This window comes from Stigmatopora argus, chromosome 2 (genome assembly GCF_051989625.1).
Source record: "Stigmatopora argus isolate UIUO_Sarg chromosome 2, RoL_Sarg_1.0, whole genome shotgun sequence".
Taxonomy (NCBI): Eukaryota; Metazoa; Chordata; class Actinopteri; order Syngnathiformes; family Syngnathidae; genus Stigmatopora; species Stigmatopora argus.
Genome location: NC_135388.1, coordinates 258,680 through 280,445, shown reverse-complemented (window position 1 = coordinate 280,445; position 21,766 = coordinate 258,680). Strand labels below are relative to the sequence as shown.

General features: G+C 47.7%; 1 protein-coding gene across 3 annotated transcripts in view; it reads left to right on the top strand.

Moving 5' to 3' along the window:
- znf536 (zinc finger protein 536) overlaps positions 1-21,766 on the top strand; it is a 278,695-nt gene that overhangs the window by 251,054 nt on the left and 5,875 nt on the right. The window lies entirely within an intron of this gene.

The window sequence follows — 21,766 nt, the reverse complement described above, 5'->3', positions numbered from 1 at the left end:
CAGTCGTCTGGCGCGCAAACAGCTTGACGCCAATCTCGCGCCGCCGCGTCTGTGCTTTTCTTTCTCTTTTTTTATCACCGCTGTTGTCTTTGCACCTTAAGCGTACACACCTGCGCTCCCCGATTTTTTTTTTTTCCACCCCCCACCCCACCCACACACACTGATCCTTCAAACTTGTGATCAAGCAAAACCCGGTAATTGCCAATAATATCGTCCTCATCAGGTGGTTAATTACCTTCTCTGACAAACACACATGTGTGAATACTTACAAAATGCTGGGATAGGTGGAAATGGGCGGGGCTTGGAGACCCCCGTCTGTTTACTAATGAGCGTGACTGAGTTCTCACCTGCACGCTGCTTTTTGTTTTTCACACGTCGAAGTTCAGCCCAAAAGTTTGGGGCTTTCCACCATCTGCCGATTTCGGGACCCAAATCAACAGGAAATAACTGCTCCGGGACCCGAAAAAACGACAGGAAGTGGCCCCTGACCAAGAGGTGACCCCTGACACCCCGAATTAGCAGCCGGCCAATCGCAGGGCACGAGGAGACCAACACCCGGTCACGCTCCGTACCTAGGGATTTCAATTTAGCGTACAATTGGCCTAGCATGCCTGTTTTGAGGATGTGGGTTATGGAAAACGGAGCACCCGGAGGAAACCCACTCCGGCCCGGGGAGAACACGCAAACTCGAGGCCGATGCACTAACTCAGGGGTCGGGAAGCTTTTTGAAAGAGAGAGCCGTAAACAATTCTTCTTTTCAAATATTATTCCTTGAGAGCCATACTCACAATTTAAAAGTCAAATTACATGAAAATGTGCACATTTTTTTAGTCATTCTACCACTTTTAAAGTACAAAATGTCTCTTAAAGTACAAAAATTCTTTTGACAATATTGGTACCCTGTTGCTAATCAATGAATATCAATGAGTATCAATGAGAGAATGGATGCAGAAATAAAAAATCAATGCCGCAGTGCCGACGTGACGTCCCTATTGGTGCGTTCGGGACTCGGCTCTCTCACCACCGCTTTCCATATTTTAGCTCAGAGCCATATGCACCCATCAAAAGAGCCACATGTGGCTCTTGAGCCATAGGTTCCCTACCCCTGCGCTAACTGTTCGTCCGGTGGGCCACCACCAACATCCTATCCAGAAGCGTAGCTGGCAGGTGGGCCGGCTCTCAGTGAGCCAGCGCCTTTGTTCCCTCCGTCAGCCGCGGCTACGGCGGCTCCTCGCCGTCGTCGCCGCCGCGACTTTGACGTAAATGCTAGTCGTCGTCTGCAGGAGAAGCCCAGGGGCCCCCAGATGTCTCTTAGCTTGCAGTCAACGGCTAATGGGCGTCTCTCAAGTCGGCGTTGAAACGACCGCTTGATGTCAAAGGGTGCTCGTCGCTGCGCGCTCGGCGAAGCCGGTGGAAGCCAAAAGGGTCGTTGATCTTCTGGAGTCGCGCGACAAAACGGGCGTCTCTTCTCTTCTCTTAGCTGGCGCGATCGGTGGAGTGAAACGCGAGGCAATGTAGGATCACAGCGCCGACTTAAAAGCCGGCTGTCTTTTGCAAATTCTCATTGAGTCGCAGGGGCGTCTCATCTTCCAAAGTACTCTCGTTAGTTAAGGTCGGCGGGAAGAGGAGCCGCCGCCCTGTTCCTCTTCCGCGTCGACCGTCGTCGTCGTCGAAGCGTCGGCACGTTGCGGGGGGGGGGTCGTCGACTCCGGGCGCTTCCTCTGGCCGGAGCGCACCTTTCCGCCGATTGAATCCGTTTTAAGAAGGAGGAGGGTTCCCGCAAATGAACGTGCTCAGAGTCGGAAGGCTAACGGGCGTCGAACAGGCGTGCCGTGCCGTGCCGTCTGTCCTTTCCACTCCAAGCATCATTTAGATCGAAACGCAAGGGTGGCCTTGGATCAGAGTTCGAACCCGTTGACCGGCGGACCGGCCCGAGCAGAATGCTTGTCTCGGGGCTAACCTAACGACGGTAGAGCAGGGCTTTTTGGAGGAAGCGTCCATATTTCTTCAATGAGGGAAGGACGGCGGCAAGCTTTTCACAAGCTGACACTTTAAACCCCTTTAGTGACCTTTTTTTTACAAAACGGAGCCGTTCGTCGGCCCTTCCTTCCCAGTCGAAAAGATTTGGACGATGGGCGGCCTCAATGGCAGCTAATGAGCTTAACGAGTAGCCTCCCAAAGCTGCAAAAAAAAGCAAATTTGTGAGAATGTCAAAGTTGCTTCCGCCGCAAACGCTTTCCTGGCCGCAAATGGAATTGCGGGCTGGCAAAGGCTCTCGTCAACAGCTTAACCCGATGAGAACTCTAACCGGAGTTTGAGCGCCGTCCGCTCGGCGAGCCGCCGGCAGGGTCGGGGGGAGAGTGGGCGCGCGGGAGGCCCCCCGTTTTGCCTGTTAACAACCAATAGCTTTCTGACGGATGTTTTTGTCGGGAGCCGTGAATACAGACGCTCCCCTACTTACGAACATTCGAGTTACGAACAACGGTACATACCAACCTGTCTGCAAATTGCGTTTTTTTTCCCCTTTTTTTCTCCAAGATGGTACCGTGTGACAGTAGCTCTGTATATTCTTATGTTTTTCGTGTTTTACAGCCCTTCTATCTTTTTTTAAATGACATCTTAATATTTCTTAATACATTCATCTTTACTTTACTTTGTACTTTATACTTTTTACTTGAATGTTTTTACAACTTTCTTTGTTCTGTGAGCGTGGCTTCTTTCGGCTACTTCTTGTAGTGCTTCTTTCCGCCACTAATACCGACGATGCCTGGCGCTGTGAGAGCTCAGCTCACCCGGCATCCACCTTCTTCTGCCCAGTTCGTTGCAGTGCGTGAATGTATCTCCAGTGCGCAAAGAACATTTTTATCATTAAATATCTCGTGCATCCATTATTCAATATGGTTGGTGAAAAGCGAAAGGCTTCTAGTGAGGGTGGTAGTGCAAGGAAGAGGCAAGCCATTTCATTTGAAACCAAAGTGGCAATAATAAAGAAGCTTGATGCGGGTGAGAAAATGGTGAGCGTTGCACGGGAATACAACTTGAATCGTTCGACGATCGTTCGTTAAATGATTTTTTTCAGTATAAACCAATGCAGGTTACTTATACAAGCCTTAAACATACAAATGCACTTATATAAACCTTCAATATACTTATATAGGCCCTAAACATAAATTATAATACAAAATATAGCACTGAATCAACTTACGAACAAATTCAACTTATGAACAATCGCTCGGAACCTAACTCGTTCGTAAGTAGTAGAGCGTCTGTATACATTTGCTAAAAACATCTGATCACTAAACGTTCGATCCATTTGTACCGAATAAACCTTGTTCGCCGGCGGCAAAATAGCGAGACTCAAAGGTGGACGGGCGGGTACGACGAGAGACGTTCTGTGAAGGTGTTTTTTTTTTTTTTTTTTCAAAAGCCGGGCTTTCCGGACGGCAGACTTCCGTGACAGTGACTCCATTCATCTCATCGCTGGGATGGCGTGGGAGCTTCCCCGGAGCCCCAGATCAGATGGCGCATCTTTTCCGTCTCCGCTAACGCAACGGCGGCAAACACGAAGAAAGGGCTCCCAAATTGGCCTCCCGACCCGATATAGCGCGCCTCGCCTCTCCGCCGCCGCCTCGTTAGTCGCTTTGGTTTCTTCGCCGACTTTGACGCCGCCCTCTCAAGGATGCCGTCCCCGGGCTCCCCCCCGAGATGCCGGGAAGGCGGCGGCGCCCCCCCCAGGAGTCGTACTCGCGAGGCAGCCGCCGTAATAACCACGCTTACGCGTAATGAGACGTCGGCGCTTCAAGGAAAGAGGCGCCAAAAAAATACATAAATAAATATAAAAAAACACCACAAAAAAAAGACGACAGCCGAGGGAAGCGAGAAACTATGTCAACTTTTATTCCCCGTGTCGTCGCGCATCAATGGCGGCGCGCCCGTACAAACAGAAAAACATACACAGGTGTACGCGGCGAGGCCTTTGAAGCGCTCCGTGGCAATTAGGGACAAATGAGTCGACTTCGCCGTCAATCGGCGCCTTTGATTCTCCGCGTCGCGACGGCGTCGGCGTCGTCGTCGACGTCGGCGAGGTGAAAATAAAGAAGTCGAGTAAACAAAGTTGCGTGTGGAGTGGGGGAGGGAGGGAGGGAAACAAACCAGGAGGGAATAAAGTAAGGGTAGTGTCGCGAGTAAAGACGTTCATGCTATCATTAGCGCTGACAAAAAATGTAAACGCCGGTGCGCCGCAAATCCCAGTGACGGAAAGCTAACGCCGCCTTTTTTAGCGCCGTCTGCCGTTTGCTTGGACTTGTTCGTGTACCATTGGAAGAATCCAAAGCAAATTCCTGGCTGTTTTTTTGCGGAAAACCTACAACACATGCCAAAATGCTAATTTAGCACTCTAAATTGGCCCCGGCTACAATTGGTTGTCCTTAGGCTCCAGCACCACCGTGACCCTTAACCCTAACCCTAAGCAATTTAGAAAATACAATCAGCTAAAATGTCTAGACCACATGTGTCAAAGTGGCGGCCCGGGGGCCAAATCTGGCCTGCCGCATCATTTTGTGCGGCCCGGGAAAGTCAATGACGAGTGCCGACTTTCTGTTTTAGGATCAAATTAAGATGAAAATTATAGATGTATATTATATTTCCTGATTTTCCCCCTTTTAAATCAATAATTGTCATTTTTTAATCCATTTTTTTGTGGCTCTCTTCGTCAAAAAGGTTCCCCACCCCTGAGCTAGCTTCCTCTTTGGAAATGACATCATGGCGGCCATTTTAGTTGGTTTTCCTAAAACGGCCGGCCTGCTGTTTGACCGGGCTGTCCACTTTAATCAGATTAATAGTAATCGCGGCCAACCCGTTTTTGTTTTTTCCACCTCGGCGCACAAAAGCCGCCATTGTGACGCCGGACGTCATTAGCGAAAACGAACGGCGGCGTGCTTGGAAAGCGCACAAAAGGCGGTCGCGGCGCCGGCAGATGGACGCCGCTCACGGGCCGGGCCGGGCCGGGATTAGAGTTTCCCGGATGGGAAGGACCTCCGCGGCGCGTTGGCGGTAACACGAAGCGTCCCTTCTCAGAGAGATACGCTTTCGTGGGAACGACGAGAGCCACGCTAAAGCGTCGCCGCAACACTGCGCCTCTTTGTTCCCGCCGGAAAAGCATTTTTTTTTCCCGGCGCCGACCCCCTCCGACGGGCTCTTTGATTCCCGGGCGTTGTCATCGCGCCGTCTCGGAAAGAGATTCCGGGACGATTTTGCCGCCAATCAAATATTTATCAAGTGGGCCGCGGCGGTCGCCGGGCCGAGCTAACAAATACCGTATTTTCACGACTATAAGGCGCACATAAGTCTTAAATTTTCTCCAAAATAGACAGGGCGCCTTATAATCCAGTGTGCTTTATATATATAAGGAAAAATAAAATAAAATGTGTCATTCATTGAGGGTGCGCCTTATAGTCGTGAAAATACGGTAAGCTAACGTCGCTAAACGATGGCCCCGTCGAGCTTTTGCCGAAAGACGGACGTCGGGCCGTCTTCTGCCACTCCGCCTTTTTATCAGCGGGCGGCCATCTTTCATCACGCCGTCTTCCGTGGATTCCTTCTATGGCTTGATCCAAAAATCATCTTGCATCACTCCGCTCTCCGTCATTCGTCAGCGCTCTTCTCCTCCACCTGCCGTCTTTTCGGGACGCGTCGGTCCGTCGGATCGCGAGTGACTTCCCATCTCGGTTGGATCAATCTTTTCAGTGGCAGCTCTTTCCCTTTATTTCCAGCCATCCATCACTCCATCTTCTCCTCCTCCTCCTCTCTCGCAGGCCGCCATCCGTCACTGGGTTTTGTCCCTTTCGTCACTCCGTCCGTCCTTCTCGCGGGCCTCTGTATTTTTACGACGTCCCTCCCTTTTCTTTCTTTCTTCCTTCCTGTCATCTGTCCATCCGTCCGTCTTCTCTCAATCTCATTTGTCCTATTTTTCTAGCATGTCTCCATTTGCCACTCGTGTCCTTCACCTTCCCTTATCCAGCTCTCTTTTCGTCGGCCGATTGGACGTTTTTGCCAAAAATTGGACGTCACCTAATGACGATCTCGCCGGAGACTTTTTACTTTTGTCTACGGCCATTTGGTTTTCACACGTTTGCAGTGCGACAAACTCGAAAAATACTGCCAGATTTTTTTACTCGTGGACAAGTTTAGACTTTTATGTGCGCCTTATAGTCGTGAAAATACTGTAACTTTATTTGGACTTGAGTTTAGCGGCCAGTGAACGAACGTACAACTCCCGGAGTCATTTTTGGCTCGTTGGCTTGGAGCCGTTTCCCCCGTCTTTGTTTGACGGCGCCAACGGTTTCCCCGCTCCATCACCCGACGGTGACGCGGTCAAAGTAGCGTATCTGGACGCCGTGCCTTTCCAAGCAGCGTCTCACGACAACAAACAAGCCATGGAGGAGGCACCTTTCTTTCCTTTCGCCGGCGGTCCTCTCCTCTCCTCTCCCCCCTTCCCCCCCTTCTCCTCCCCCCCTTCATCATAAACGATGATATCGGCGCGCGTTTGTTGCAAGGTCAACACGGACCGACACATGACAAACGATCTCAAGATGGCCGCATCATCTGTCCTCTAATTGTTGGCCGCATCCTTGGCGGTTTTTTTTTGCTTGTTGTCTGTCGTCCCCCCCCCCCCCCCCCCCCCCACTCCCCTCTCTCTCCCCCCTCTCTCTCTCCATTACCCTCTGCTTCCCTCCCTCTTTCCCTCCCCGTCTTTATTCACTTGCGGCTTTGTAACGTGATGCCGGTGTGGAGCACACGACAAGCAAATGCGATCCAAAAAGGAAGATGTTTGTGTATCCGGCCGGCCGTGAAAATGCTATTCCACTGCCTTTCTTTCAATGAAACTTTGGAGAATGCTCAGCAGAAGCGGGAAAGGAAGCTGACTTTGATAGATGGTCCAGCGTTGATTTTGGGCCACTTTCTTCTTCTTCATTGAAATGTCCTCACGGGCCACTTCCTGTCAATGTTGTGCTCCCTCGCTTCCTGTCCATTTCAAGACACTTGCCGTCCACTTTGGATGCTTTCCAAGTCATTTTAGAGCAGGGGTTGGTCGGGAACCTTTTTGAAAGAGAGAGCCATAAACAATTCCTATTTTCAAATGTTATTCCCTCAGAGCCACACTCACCATTTAAAAGTCAAAATACATGAAAATGTGCTCATTTTTTAGTCATTTTACCACTTTTAAAGTACAAAAAGTCTTTGAATTCTTTTGACAACATTGTTACGCTGTTGCTAATCAATGAATATCAATGAGTATCAATTTTTTAGAGCAACGTTTTAGAGCATTTGCAGCTCATTTGAAGGCTTTTTTGCTCATTTTCCGTTGACAGCCCTTCATTTCTTTTGTCAAACGGAGATGTTTTGGTCAAATTCCGGCATCCAAAAACGACATAAGCCTTGATTTCCTTCATTTTTGGATGTGTCCTAGAAAACGAGATACATTTTTTGCAATGCATCCCCACAAATATCGGACTTAGTTTATCGATCCTCTTGCAGCAAACGAAGAGGGGGGGGTGGGGGGTTGACTATTGAGTTGGATTGCCGAGGTTGCGGTATCGGACGAGAGTTTTTTCTTGTTGTTTTTTTCTTTTTTTGGTGCAAAGTGTGCTTTAGCGTCGGCAGAGTAATGATCATATCCAAATATCAATATGAGAAAGAGTGCCTTCTAAAGAAGATGAATGGCTATTGACGTTTAAATAACTGTAGCGTAAGAGAGATGGAGCGATGGAGCAAGCGGGGGCCAGAAAAAAACAGGGAGGGGGGGAAAGGGGGGTCGAAATTCATATTTTCCGTCCATGTTTGCATGTCGTTAGAAAAGGAAAAGTGCGGGGCGCCTTTTTGTCCCACCGAATGCGGTCTTGGCTTGGGGGGGGGGGGTCTCTTACTCCGGCGTCGGCGCAAATATTGACGCGGGATAAACAAACATTGCCATTCCCGACCGTCTTTGTTTAAAGAAAGACTTTGTTTGCCCGGGATGGACGGACCGAGCCTAATAACAATCATAACACGGCCATATGGAAATTGGCGTCACGCGGCCTGGCCGCTCGGTCGGTCGGTCGCGTGACCGCGGACGGGACGGATTTCAACATTGTTGACTTTTCACGCAAGGCGCCGCACGTCATCAGGCCCACCAGTAGGACAAAAACACAAATATTTAATGAAACAAATGAAAAATGTTCTTTGCACACTGGAGATACGTTCACGCACTTCCGCACTGCAACGAAGTGGGCAGAAGAAGGTGGAGGATGCTGGCTGAGCTGAGCTCTCACAGCACCCGCCAGGCGTTGTCGCTATTAGCGGCGGAAAGAAGCACTACTCGGAAAAAGGCGCACAAAACAAAATCAAATTTAGGATTATTTTTGGACATAAACGCAATTTGTTCGTATGTACCGTTGTTCGTAAGTCGAATGTTCGTAAGTAGGGGAGCGTCTGTATTCATTAAACGTGCCATTCACTCGTAAATTTAACCGAGTTAAGCGCTGACGTTTCCCAAATGTCCTCCAAGGTGTCATTTTGCTTGTGCGATGTGTCCACTAGGACGGGATGTCATCTCCCCTCAGGTGTATTTAAAAAAAAAAAAGAAAAATGAAGAGAAAAAAAAAAGCATTTGAGAGAGAGAGAGAGAGAGAGAAAGAGCGCTGCCTTATTTATCCTGTGATGTTTTAATAGAAAGCAGATGGCTTCAGACGCACGCCGCCGGTGATCTTTAATATTTTAGAGTGGTCTTTGCTGTAAATATGGCAGCAGCTGTTTCCCCCCTCGTGCTGAAAATTTACACCACTTTTTTTTTTCCTTTGACTGCGCGTGAGCCGTGCCGATTGGATTTGGTGTCAATTGAAAAAGAAAAAGGAATATCGGCAAGCCAATGGGGGAGGAAGGACAGGATGCACGGCGTATTTCCGGGGGGGGGACGCACGCCGCCGCTCGCTTATTTCCGCCCAGGTGATATTCAAAGGTGAAGTGATATTAAAGTAACGAGCGGACGGAGATAAATGCAATTATTGGCGGGCGCGGGTCGCCTTTTAATGTCAGCTGCTCGCCAGACGGAGGCCATTGGCACCCGTTTGTGTTTTGGCATTTAAAAAGCAGCGCCTGCTCAAATGTATTTCAAATGCAAATACAGCTGCCCCGGCAAATGATTTATTCAGCTGTTTGTTTGGTTGGGGTGCAAAGGCCCCCCAGAAGCGCAAAAGAACCCCCAGCCCTGGAAGCGCTCCCATTTTTTGGCCCGCCCGAGCCGATCCGTGCCGGCCTCCTCGTCTGCTTTCCGACGTAGGTGGCTTTGGAACGGGAATCGGTTCCTTCTCGGCCACGTGGCCCACTTGCTTGACAACTCCTCGGCCCGCGTTAGGCGTCCGACCCGTTTCGACTGGACCGTAGGGACGTTTGTTTGTCCATGGGGATTGGGCCTCACAGTTTCTGTGTGTTGCTTTTAGTGGTTTTGGCTAAAACGACTGCTCATTTTAGGAGGTGTCTTTTGGTCGCCGATCTTTTGGTCGCCGGTCTTTTGGTCGCCCGGAAGGTAAGTGATAATTACCATTTAAATAGTTGCTCAAATTCCCTAAATACAAACTGGGAATGACTATTAAGTCACACTTAATGCCCTAGTAATGATTAGGCTAAAGAAAAGCTCCAAATTTCCCGGACTTTTATTGTTTTTTTGTTGGAGAACTTGTTAAGACCCTGACTGAACTGACGTCGCTTCTTAAAGGGACAGCGCATGTACATACAAACTCTTCTACACTCACACGTCGGCTCAGTGAAATTGCTCATGGCCATTGTTGGCTTTTATTCATGCGTAGATTGTGTTGTTTTACCTTGTTTTGTCGCGGGTCTTTTGGTCGTCGTTTTTTTGGGTCGCCGTCTTTTGGTCGCCCCGACCACGACAATGGGCGACCAAAAGACCGGCGACCAAAAGACCGACGACCAAAAGACCAGCGACAAAACAAGGTAAAACAACACAATCTACGCATGAATAAAAGCCAACAATGGCCATGAGCTGAAATTGCCCACGTGTGAGTGTAGAAGAGTTTGTATGTACATGCGCTGTCCCTTTAAGAAGCTACGTCAGGGTCAAGGGTCTTCTTAACAAGTTCTCCAACAAAAAACAATAAAAGTCCGGGAAATTTGGAGCTTTTCTTTAGCCTAATAATTACTAGGGCATTAAGTATGACTTAATAGTCATTCGCAGTTTGTATTTAGGGAATTTGAGCAACCATTTAAATGGTAAATATCAATAACCTTCCGGGCGACCAAAAGACCGGTGACCAGTCGACCGTGTACCGCGTTTTCTGTCGATTTGGGGTTGTCTCTAGCAGACTTCCTGTTGATTTCAGCTTGATTTCTGATGAGTTCAGGGCTTTGGGGGTCCCTTGGGTAGTATCAAAAAGGCCACCCAGTAGATTTTTGAATGACGGCCCGTAAAAACGTGAAAGATATTGTATCCCCAAAAATGAGCCAATTCACAGCGCTAGTATACCCGTCACTCTCCTTCATGATCTTAAGATGGATGAGATTTTTAGTTATTCCAGTAATTGATCCATTTTCTTGTCAGCAGGCCAACCATGCGGACATCTTTTGGAGGAAAAAATGCTCTCTGGTTGCTTTTTTTTTTTTGTTAGCTCATTTAACCCTTCGATCAAGTAGCGCACGTTCCATTTCATGGTGGTCCCTCCTCGGAGTCGCAGGTGTGCGAGCGTAATGACGCGCTCTCCCGCGTTTAATGGGTTTGCAGTACGAGAGGCGGCGTAACCGGATCGCGGACGATGGCGGATGGCCGGGGTGACTCTTAAGAGGGCGGCGCCCGCCGCCAGCTGGGGCTCCCCGTAATGCGAAAAAAGGCTTCACCGCCAGGCCCACTTTAGCCCAAAGCGCTCGCCCGCCAAAGCCATCTGTCCAGCCTTTCCCGAGCGCCGTCGTCCACAATGGCCGTCCAATCGTCCTTCTGCCGTCCACCTGAGTGACTTTTTGGCCCTGAGTAGTCCAATCCAACTGAAGATGTCCTGATAGATCTAAAAATACAACTTCAGGAACAGGTTAAGAAAGAGTGAGATCAATTTAAAGAAAACAGGTTTATTACCAGACTGCAGGATGGAGGGAGAGAGCTCTAACAGCTGCGAACACGCTCAGTCTGTTGTCCTTGCAACACTCTCTCTCTCTGAATGAACAGTGGGTCAGTCTTTCTTTATATAGGAAAACAGGGTAATATTTCTAAGACAGCGATGTAGGACAAAGTTTATGTCAACAAACTTTTAGGCTGATATGGTTAGACATTTGCAGGGCTAAGTTGTATGCAAACACGCTATTTTTATAGCTCACACAAACTGCCACAGCCTATCTTACGTTGTGCGATCCGAACAAACAATTGCAAACCGAGTTTCCCACATCGCACAATACAAGCAAACAAATACAAGGCCAGCTAGTTAGCCTATCTTACATTCCACCATCTTAACAAACAATAGTCAACCCAGTTTGGCCTGTCTATCTTACATTTTACGATCCTAACAAACAATTATTAATAATTTCTCGTATCTAGAGGCAATTATTTGCTCGAAATGTTCCTCGTATCTCGAGCATCTCGTGGGTAGAGCTGCTCGTATATTGGAGTCCTTTATTAAGAAATTCCCCGGATTGAATTTTGCTTTCCTCCCACGTGCATACGATCTGGTCATGTTAAGACACGGACGGGTCCGTGTTGCCGACGCCCCCCTCGCCAAACGCACGCCACCTCAAGACGTTTAAGGACGCGAAGCTGCGTTGCGCGCGACGAAGGGAGCGGGGGCGCTTGACGCCTCCACTTCAAACAAACTCCGCCTGCCAGGCGGATGCTTTTGTCTTGCCTTAAAGTTCCGCTCGCTGATCAAAGACGGTGGCAAACCCCCGGCGTCCGTTCGTCCTTCCGTCCGTCCGTCCGTTTGTCAGCCCCAATCGTGGCGTCAGCCGGAGAAATATTTGATCTGTCCTCTTCGCCCCCGTTAACGACACCAGCTGCGGGGTGAAAGATGATGATGATGATGATGATGGAGGGGGCGGAAAGCACCATCCCTCTGCTAAAGTTAAAGTAGCCGTGACAGGGCGAGCATGTTCAAAAATGGAGATGACTTTCTTTACATGTGGAAAACAAATGCGGCGCTCCAATTTGAACCATTTCCAGCCAAAATATTGCCCGCTTTTTTCTGCAATTCTAGTTGTGACATCCCCACCCAATGGGATGATCCTATCTAGGCTTCTTGTGCTACGCTAGCTCGTGAGCTAGCCCCCGTCGACACGCACGGCTACGGTAGCACGCTAGCAGAAATGGCAAAAAAAAAAATACGTACATCTTATTTCCAATTCCCCCCCTCCCAAGCAACTTCATTTCTTTCAAATTATGACCGGAATCTGCTAATAAATGGCGGCGGCGTAGCATCGAATGCTATCGCTGCATCTGTGCGTTTTTTTTCCTCCCGCAATTGTCCGATAGAATCCTGGACGGCTCGGCTCGTCGGGCGGAAGGCTTTTCACTTGTTTATTTTCCAGTCGTTTGGTGCGGTGGCGATAACAACAACAACTCTCCGGGTGGTCCCAAACTTAAGCGCACATGTGCGCCGAGCTTTCTTATTATTCAAATATGTACGTGAATGTGTGGCTGGCTCGGTGGGACGTTTAAAAAGTACGTACGCAAAAGGGAGAGTTAAAAAAAAAAAAGAAAAACAGGCCCTGCTGGAAATGATTGGGACACGTAAGAAATAATTGAAAGCATTTATCAAGCATAAATCCCAAACATGTGCTACGCAAAGCTGCTAAAATGTGGCACTTTTTCCCTTTATTATTCTCTTTTAATCAGCGAGTGTAATCTGAAGCAGGAAGCGCACGCCCGCCCGCGCACGCACACACGCACACGGAGAAAAAAAAGAAGAATGAAGTCATTGACGTTAAATGTTTACTGGCAGGCGCAAAGTGGACGCCCCTCCCCCCATTAACCTCCGCTCGGCACTTAAGCGTCGACAACGAGTTTGTCGGTAAAGATGAAAAACATGACAAATGTTTTTTCACACGGCAAAAAGACAAAACAGATGTGGTGTCACATTGGACATGATTGACAGCCAGTGTTAAAAGCAGTGGTTCGCCGATATGCTTTTTCCGATCCCGATAGGGCCAATTGACACTGCTAAATTAGCCTAGCGTCCTAGCTTCCTTTTTGCTCCCATGACAAACGTTTGAAGCGTTGAAAAAAGAAGCACCTGAGTGCAATCCACTGAGTGGCCTTCTCCGATTGGTGGAAAGCCTTCTTCCTCTCGTGGCACCCCCGCCCGCCCCACGGCGGCCCTTGGCGGGGTCCCGGGCGGGCCCACCCCTGGATTAGCTCCAATCCTGCATCACGCTGCCTTGTGCACCAAGAGAAACACTGATTAGCGCAGGAAACATTCCACCTTTTCAACCCGACTCGGCACACGCGCACACGCGCCCGTGCGTGTGCTAATGTGTGTATGTGCGTATTTGCGTGTGCCCGTGTGCGTGTGCGCGCTCCCCCTCGGAAGCGACGCTGTGACATGTGACGAGCTCGCAACGCTGACAGCATTCATGCCAAAAGAGTGTGTGTGTGTCTGACACAACACACACACACACACACACACACACACACACACAGAGACACGCACACACTTTCCCAATCACATATTCATCGCCCCCATTTGATTCTCCCTCTTGTCCCCCTTCCTCCCCCCCGAAGCACAGTGTGTCAATAATGCTACCAGCTGTTCCACCATCAGTGCATGCGGGCGCGTGTGGCTCCGTGCGTGCGTGCGTGCGTGTGTGCGTGTGTGTTTGTGTGTGTGTGTGTGTGTGTGTGACAGGCAGGGAGGGGGTAAAAAAGAGGGCGGGGACAAAATATACCAGTATAGCGCTACAGTATATTATGCGGCGGACATAAAGGGCTTGATGTGAAAGGTAATTATGGAGGCTGAGCTCACACGTTTAAGACGCACGCACGTGGCCGCAAATAACGCAAAGTGCACGCGCGCACATTTTCAAACAAAGGCTTCCACGAATCCCTCGATTGGATTGGATTGGATAACTTTATTCATCCCGTATTCGGGAAATTTGGTTGTCACAGTAGCAAGAGGGTGAGAATACAGACACAGAAAAAGACATTTTAGACATAAATAGATAGGTAATAAGTAAGTTCATAAATAAATACAGACGCTCCCCTACTTACGAACATTCAACTTACGAACAACGGTACATACGAACATGTCTGCAAATTGCGTTTAAGTCCAAAAATGTTCGCAAGTCCAATTTTGTATTTCGCGTCTTTTTCGGAGTAGTACTTCTTTCCGCCGCTAATATCGACGCCTGGCGCTGTGAGAGCTCAGCTCACCCAGCATCTACCTTCTTCGTTGCAATGCGGAAGTGCGTGAATCTATCTCCAGTGTGCAAAGAACCTTTTTCATTTGTATCATTAAATATCTCATCCATCCAATATTGAATATGGTTGGTAAAAAGCTAAAGGCTTCTATTGAGGGAGTTGCAAGGAAGAGGCAAGCCATTTCATTTGAAACGAGTGGCAATAATAACGAAGCTTGATGCGCGTCAGAAAGTGGTGAGCGTTGCACATTCAGTACCATTTATAAACAGAAAGATCGAGCAGCAGGACCCAAATATTGAACGTTGCACAAAGTTTGCAAATCAATTGAATGATGCCATACAGTGCTACTGCATCATTTATGATGAAAAAAAGAAGAAAACTGTGCAATCGTCATTAGGTCGCTTCTTTTGGCCAGTTTCTAATACATAAATCTATCTCTCTACAGTACTGTACATATTCTCTCCATTTTATTAAATGTTTTTTTTTTCAGTACAAACCAATGCGTGTTACTTATACAAGCCTTAAACATACAAATGCACTTATATAAACCTTCAATATACTTATATAGGCCTTAAACATAAATTATAATACAAAATATAGCACTAAATCAACTTACAAACAAATTCAACTTATGAACAATCGCTCGGAACCAATTGCGTTCGTAAGTTGAGGAGTGTCTGTACATGTATAAATATATAAATAAATAAGCATGTTGCTGAAATATATATATATATACATACATACATACATACATACATACATACATACATACATACATACATACATACATACATACATACATACATACATACATACATACATACATACATACATACATACATACATACATACATACATACACACATACACACACACACACAAACATACACACATACACACATACACACACACACAAACATACACACATACATACATACATACACACATACATACACACATACATACACACATACACACATACACCCATACACACATACACCCATACACACGTACATACACACACACACACCCATACACACACACCCATACACACACACCCATACACACATACAGCCATACACACATACCGACATACACACATACACACATACATACACGTATATATATATATATATATATATATAGTCACTGCGCAGTACTTTATCTACGGGAAATAGTAGAGTCTGGGGCTGCTTGGCGTAGTTGTCCTATCGACTGATTTATTTTATCTTATCGTGAGAACAATTTTAGTATGGGTCCATATATAAGGCGCACTGGATTATAAGGCGCCCTGTCTATTTTGGAGAAAATTTTAGACTTTTATGTGCGCCTTATAGTCATGAAAATACGGTATCTTATTTGTCGAGCCATTTTCCAAAAATGTCATCCACGTCAAAGCGTCTGCTACGTCGCTAATTTCGGCGTGCCACTCGTGAGAAGGCGGTTTAAACGGAGGGCAGAAAGTCGACGGAAGCCCGGCTCTTTAGGAGCGGCGGGCGCCTCCCTCTTTTTCTCCTGTGGCCGCCTCGCCGAGCCAAGCTTTTTTTTTTCTTCCTTTTTTCTTTAAGCGAGACGGGGCGTCCGTCATTTATTGGAAGCGCGCTGGTCGGTGGGTCGGCGTGAGACGTTATTGGGGAACCTCTCAATAAATCAATGCGGCTTGAAAGGCCTTTCCCGGACGCCGATAACGAGCGGGACTAATCTCTCGGGAGGCGCTTTGAAGCGGACGAGCCGGCGTCCATCACCCAGGTTATTTGTCAATGGCTACTAATCCGGGTGCTCCTTTCCCGACGTTTACCGCGCGCCGTTCTCACGACTCCGGCGGAGGGAGAAAAAAAAAAAGCTACGGGAACGGACGGACGGCTATGGATCGCCGCGGCGGCTAAAACGGGAGTTCGGCGAGAGGTCGCCGCTCCTAAAGTCCCAATCCGCGTTTTCTTTGCCTTTCTTTGGGCATCGAACCCGTTCCACAAAAGAACCTGCAGAAGTTTTTTGAGAAAAATCCCGTCTCTCCGACGAGGGCCACCTAAAGGGATCAAAAGATGGAAGGAAAAATCATTTTGAATAGGCCAGGGCTAGGGAACCTATGGCTCGGGAGCCACATGTGGCTCTTTTGACGGGTGCATCTGGCTCTTTGCCAATCTGTGAGCTAAAATATGGAAATCACTGTTGACAGAACTGAGATATTACATTTAGAACTGAACTGAACTGAAATCGAACTTGGGAACATTTTTCGACATAAACGCAATTTGCAGACATGTTGGTATGTACCGTTGTTCGTAACTCGAATGTTCGTAAGTAGGGGAGCGTCTGTATCGACAACAGGAAGGAGTCTTCTGCTTCTGCTGTCCTCCTTCTTTCTTCTTTGCCTCTTCAAAGTCATGGCGGGCATGGTTGGCGTGGGCGTGGGCGTGACGTGGCGTTGGCATCGGGACTCGGGTTAGTTAGCCTTGACGCCCCAGTTGACATTTCACACGGAGACATTTCCCTTGTAAAAGAAATCCCATTCGGACTGAGTGGCTGTGGCGTTTGGCCATTTAGCGTCTTTTTGGTTCCGGTGTAGGTAGGCTTGTCCCATATAATGTGCACGCTGGCCTATTTAGCCCTGGCCTATTTGCTAATGAGCTCCACCTTCTCGGCGACACGTACGTCTGGCGTACCTTTTCGGCCGGCGTGCCGCTTCCGCTTACGTCTCGCCGGCGAACTTGGCGGCCTCGTTAGCTTCTTTTTTTGTTTTTTTTCCTTGGCGGGCAGGCGGGATCCCCGCTTCTTCACGAGCCGCTTCTCCTCGGCCTTTCCGCCGGCGCATTCCCCCGCCATGACGCCGCACGATGGGCGAACAAAAGGCCGTCTTATGTTACGCCCCGCCCACCGAAAGGGCAAGCGCGGGGCGATCCGTCGGCGTGACGTCCGCCAACGACGGGGCGAAAGCACTTAAGGAGCACGGCCTGCCCGCTTTCTGCATTTCCTGTTTGGTTTGAAAGCCCGGCAGCGCCTTCTGACAAAAACTGGAGGACGGCCACGGTGCTCGTTCTCATTCGAGCGCCGCCGCCGCCGCCGCCGCCGAGGAGATCAAAGAGATAGAAGGCCTTTTCCGTCCATGAATGCGCCGGCTTTAGAGGAGGCGATGCGGCGAGACAATTTAGGCTTCAACCATGTTTAAAAATAATTATTATTATTAAAAAACATCTTTGCCACGTCCCCACTCGGAACAGATTGGACGGCAACCAGTGATAAAGTCCATTGTACCATATTTTCACGACTATAAGGCGCGAATAAAAGTCAAAAAAATTCTCCAAAATAGACAGGGCGCCGTATAATCCAGTGCGCTTTATATATGGACCCATACTAAAATTGTTATCACAATAAAATAAAATAAATCAGTCGATAGGACAACTACAGAAAGCAGCCCCCGACTCTACTATTTTCCCGTAGATAAAGTACTGCGCAGTGACTGCTGGGATATTGAGTTCTTAATACACCCAGTTCTTCAATACAGTTAGTATGACGGCGACCACACTAATTTGGTGCTGGCCGTCATTTTGGCTGGATTTACAAAAGAAATCCTGCCGCTAAATGTTGGCGTCAACAGAGCATTCAAAGCTAGACTGTGAACTATGTATATATATTATATATAATAACTCGGAGCTTGCCGTCATTCCCGGAGGCTTAAGAACTACAACCGCGGCAATTGTTAAATTCGGACACAGAAAATGAGGACTTTGATGGATTTGTGGGTGATGATGACGTGAGTAAGTTGTAAAATGTCTAAATAAAGTACAACCTAACTCAGTTTTGCTTCCGTTGCCTTTTTAAAAACGTCTTTTTAGCGTGTGGGTGTAGCGTGCAAGAACTATATTTCCCAGCAGTCACTGCGCACCGGAACCCGGAAATAGGCTACTTCCGGTAGCCAGCGCTATTGCAGTTCGATATTCATATATAATATATAACATATATGCGTCTAAAAAAACGGTGCGTCCTTAGTGTGTTTAAAATAATGAAATAGCACTCGTTACTGACACTGCGGCTAAAAATACAATGCGCCGAATAGTCGTGAAAATACGGTAATTGTAATATTCTGAAATGAAATACATTCTCACGTGTTCATTCATTCTCGTATCCTCACAAGGATCGCCCGTCCACTCGCCCGAGGTGACCTGCCCCCTCCCGGCCTAGCCCCCGCCATTTTTCCTCTCTCATCCAAAACATTAAGAAGAAAAAGACCCCCAAAAAAAAGCATTCTTCCGCTGGCGGCTTCAGTCATTTCCATCCGCATTGTATTTATGCACTGCAGGAAAGGAAAGAAAGAGAAAAAAAAGGTAATAGATCAAGCACATTCCATTATTCTCTTATAAGATCATTAGCAAATATAATTAGATATGAAAGAAAGTAATTTGGAGAGGCGAGCGGAGGAAAGCGCTATCAGGCACACAAGACAGATTGTAGCATGGCAGTGTTTGGGCTTAAATTGCTCAGCGGAGCTGCCTTTTATCTCCACGCCAATCTTGCGCTCTTTCACACTCGGAAATAGTTGCAGTTGGAGAGGCGGCCCGGAACAAACGTGCACTTCACTCGCTTATTTTATTAAAAAAGAAAAAGCGAGAGAAAAAGAGAGAGAAAGAGCACACTCTCTCTCATTAAAGACTTGACATTGCTCCCTTTCTTCCTTGTTATTATCCTTAGGCCGAATACATTTGGAGGGCTTTCCCACACGGGCCAATGCGACTCGCGTGCTCCCCCGGTGGAACCTAAGGGAATGACCCTCCTCAACCCGCTTCCATTTGGAAAAATCAATCCATAAATAGGTGGCCATTTCCAGTCGAAACAGAAAGAGATTAAAAAGTCAGACGTTGTGAGACAAAGAGAAAAAAGTCAAACCAGTTAGCGGCTAACTGGTCGTATCGTTTTCAGAGGAAACTTGGAATTGTACGTAGCACAGCAAAAGTCCTCCTTCTTATGAAATGGTGGGGAAAAAAAATGTCCATATTGCGAGATTAAAGTGGTAATATTACGACAGTAAAGACATGCGAAGAAAAAATTTCTCAAATTGTCATTGGAATAGCACGTGAAAATGGCTCAATATTGCGAAATATCACAAGAGAAAAAAAATCCTACCCGGTAACATGATGAGAAAAAAAACTTGCAGCGCAATGAGTGAAAAGGAAATACCGTATTTTCACGACTATAAGGCGCACTTAAAAGTCTTACATTTTCTCCCAAATAGACTTGGCGCCTTATAATCCAGTGTGCTTTATATACGGAGAACAATTTTAAATGTGTCATTCATTGAGGGTGCGCCTTATAATGCAGTGCGCCTTATAGTCGTGAAAATACTGTACCAAAATAAAGTCATTCCATTCGTAATATTACCGGCAGGGGAAAAAAGTCACTTAAGTCGTTATGTCGCTTTAACTTTTGGCTCATTTGGTGAAGCCGGCGTGGCCTGAAACGGCCAGGAAATCAACTAAAATCAACAGGAAGTCAGCCAATATCAACAGGAAGCGGCGGAAACAAATGGAAAGAAACTTTTTGCCATGAAATATGGGTTATCCCTTTGACTTTTTTTGGGACGCCAGCCAGTCTTTCCCTATTTGTCCCCCCCGTCTTTGGCGCTGCTGTCTCCAAAAAGGAGAAAGCAAACAAGTTTGGATGGGGCTTTTCAGGTTATTTTCTGCCACTTTAATAAACACAACAAGCGCACAAATTGACTTTTGATGTGCGCACTCTCCCTCCACTGCAGGGTGTGTTTGTTCTAATAGGACGACAGTCTAAAAGGCGTACACACACACACACACGCACACACAAACACACACCAGGAACGCACAACAATGACGCCGCTGCAAATTCTCTTTCGGCGACGCTTGTTCTTCCTCCTCGCAGCGCTTTGAGAGATGCGGAGGGAGAATGTGGCTTTTTCTCCTCTTTTGTGCGAATTACAGAGAGTGGCGGGCCCGTCTATAAACATCCTGTATTCATTAAAACCATCTAAAAATACGCTTGTTTTGGGGCGGGGGGGGTGCGCCAGATCCCGTACCCAACCCGCTCTCCTCGCATTTCCATATTTATGACGCTCGACGGTTTGAAGCGAGCCTCTGACGCCACAGGACGGGATCCGCCAAAGCCAATGGCTCGCCTCGGGTGGGTCTCCGGCACCCCGCCCGCCCGCTCGTCCGCTTTCCAAAAAAGCCCGACGCAAAGTCAACAAACTTGTTTGGACCTCTGCCGGACCAGAGGAAGAATTTGTCAGAAAAGAGAGCCACCCCCAAAAAATAAAGTCTGTATGAACCAGCAAAGGAATCCAAAAGTGGGACATTTGGCTCATTTGACATTTGGGGTTGGGAAAACTTTATTTAAACGGAATACGCCTCGTTGGGGAAGACGGATCTAAAGAGACCCAAAAGACTTTTGTTTTCAAACTAACTAACTACCTGCGCGCGGCCACGAGCACTTCCTGTCATCTCTCGGAGAACTCTTTGGCTTTTCTCTATTTTCCCGCGCTCCCCCGGTCTGGCGGTCTGGCGGTCTCCCTGGTCTGCCGGTCCCCCGGTCTCTCCAGCGTTAGTGCAAAGCCAGACTTTATATACGTGCAAATCGAAATATCGTACCCGGAATGTATTCTTCTGTATATTAGCCACGTTAGCCGGCTAGCCAAACTCCTAGCGACGTTTCCGCTGTTGGCGTTAAAGCGAAAAAAAAAACAATTTTGGGAACCCAGATAGAAAAGTTGGCGTCAAAGTTGGCAGGTTGCGAGCCGAGCCGAGCCGAGCCGAGTCGGCCGCTTAAATAAGCTTCCAGGTGGCTCACTTAATGAAGAGTGAAAATCAAATATGGAGTCTAATCTGGAGCTCGTTAACGCCACTTTCTGGGCTGGGAAATCAGAAAAACAAATCCCCCTCACCCCCTTTTTGGGGGGGGTACCGAGCAAAGGAAACTTTGGACTTGTTCTTCTAGGATTTGGGATTCGGGCAGACGGATTTGACGTCTCGTTTCCTTCAAATTGATTTGTTGGCCGGAAAGAAAGCTACTTGTTTTGTTGTGTTGTGTTGCACTGCCCTCTGCCGGTCGTGTCGCTTACTAACGCAGCTCCTTTTTTTCTTCGTGAGGCACGACGATGATTATTGCTTCCATTTCAGGGATGATCTATTTCCACGCCTTCGTGTTCCATTGTCATATCTGAATAGAAAATGGCTTTGCCAAAGACAAATATACATCGAAACTTCTTAACCAGTTTTTTTCTCCTCCATGTATTGTGTAGTTATAACAGAGGTGGGGAACCTTTTTGATGAAGAGAGCCACAAACTATTGATATTTTCCAATGTTATTCCTTGTGAGCCATACTATGAATTTAAAAGTCAAAATACATACGTTTAAACGAGTGCC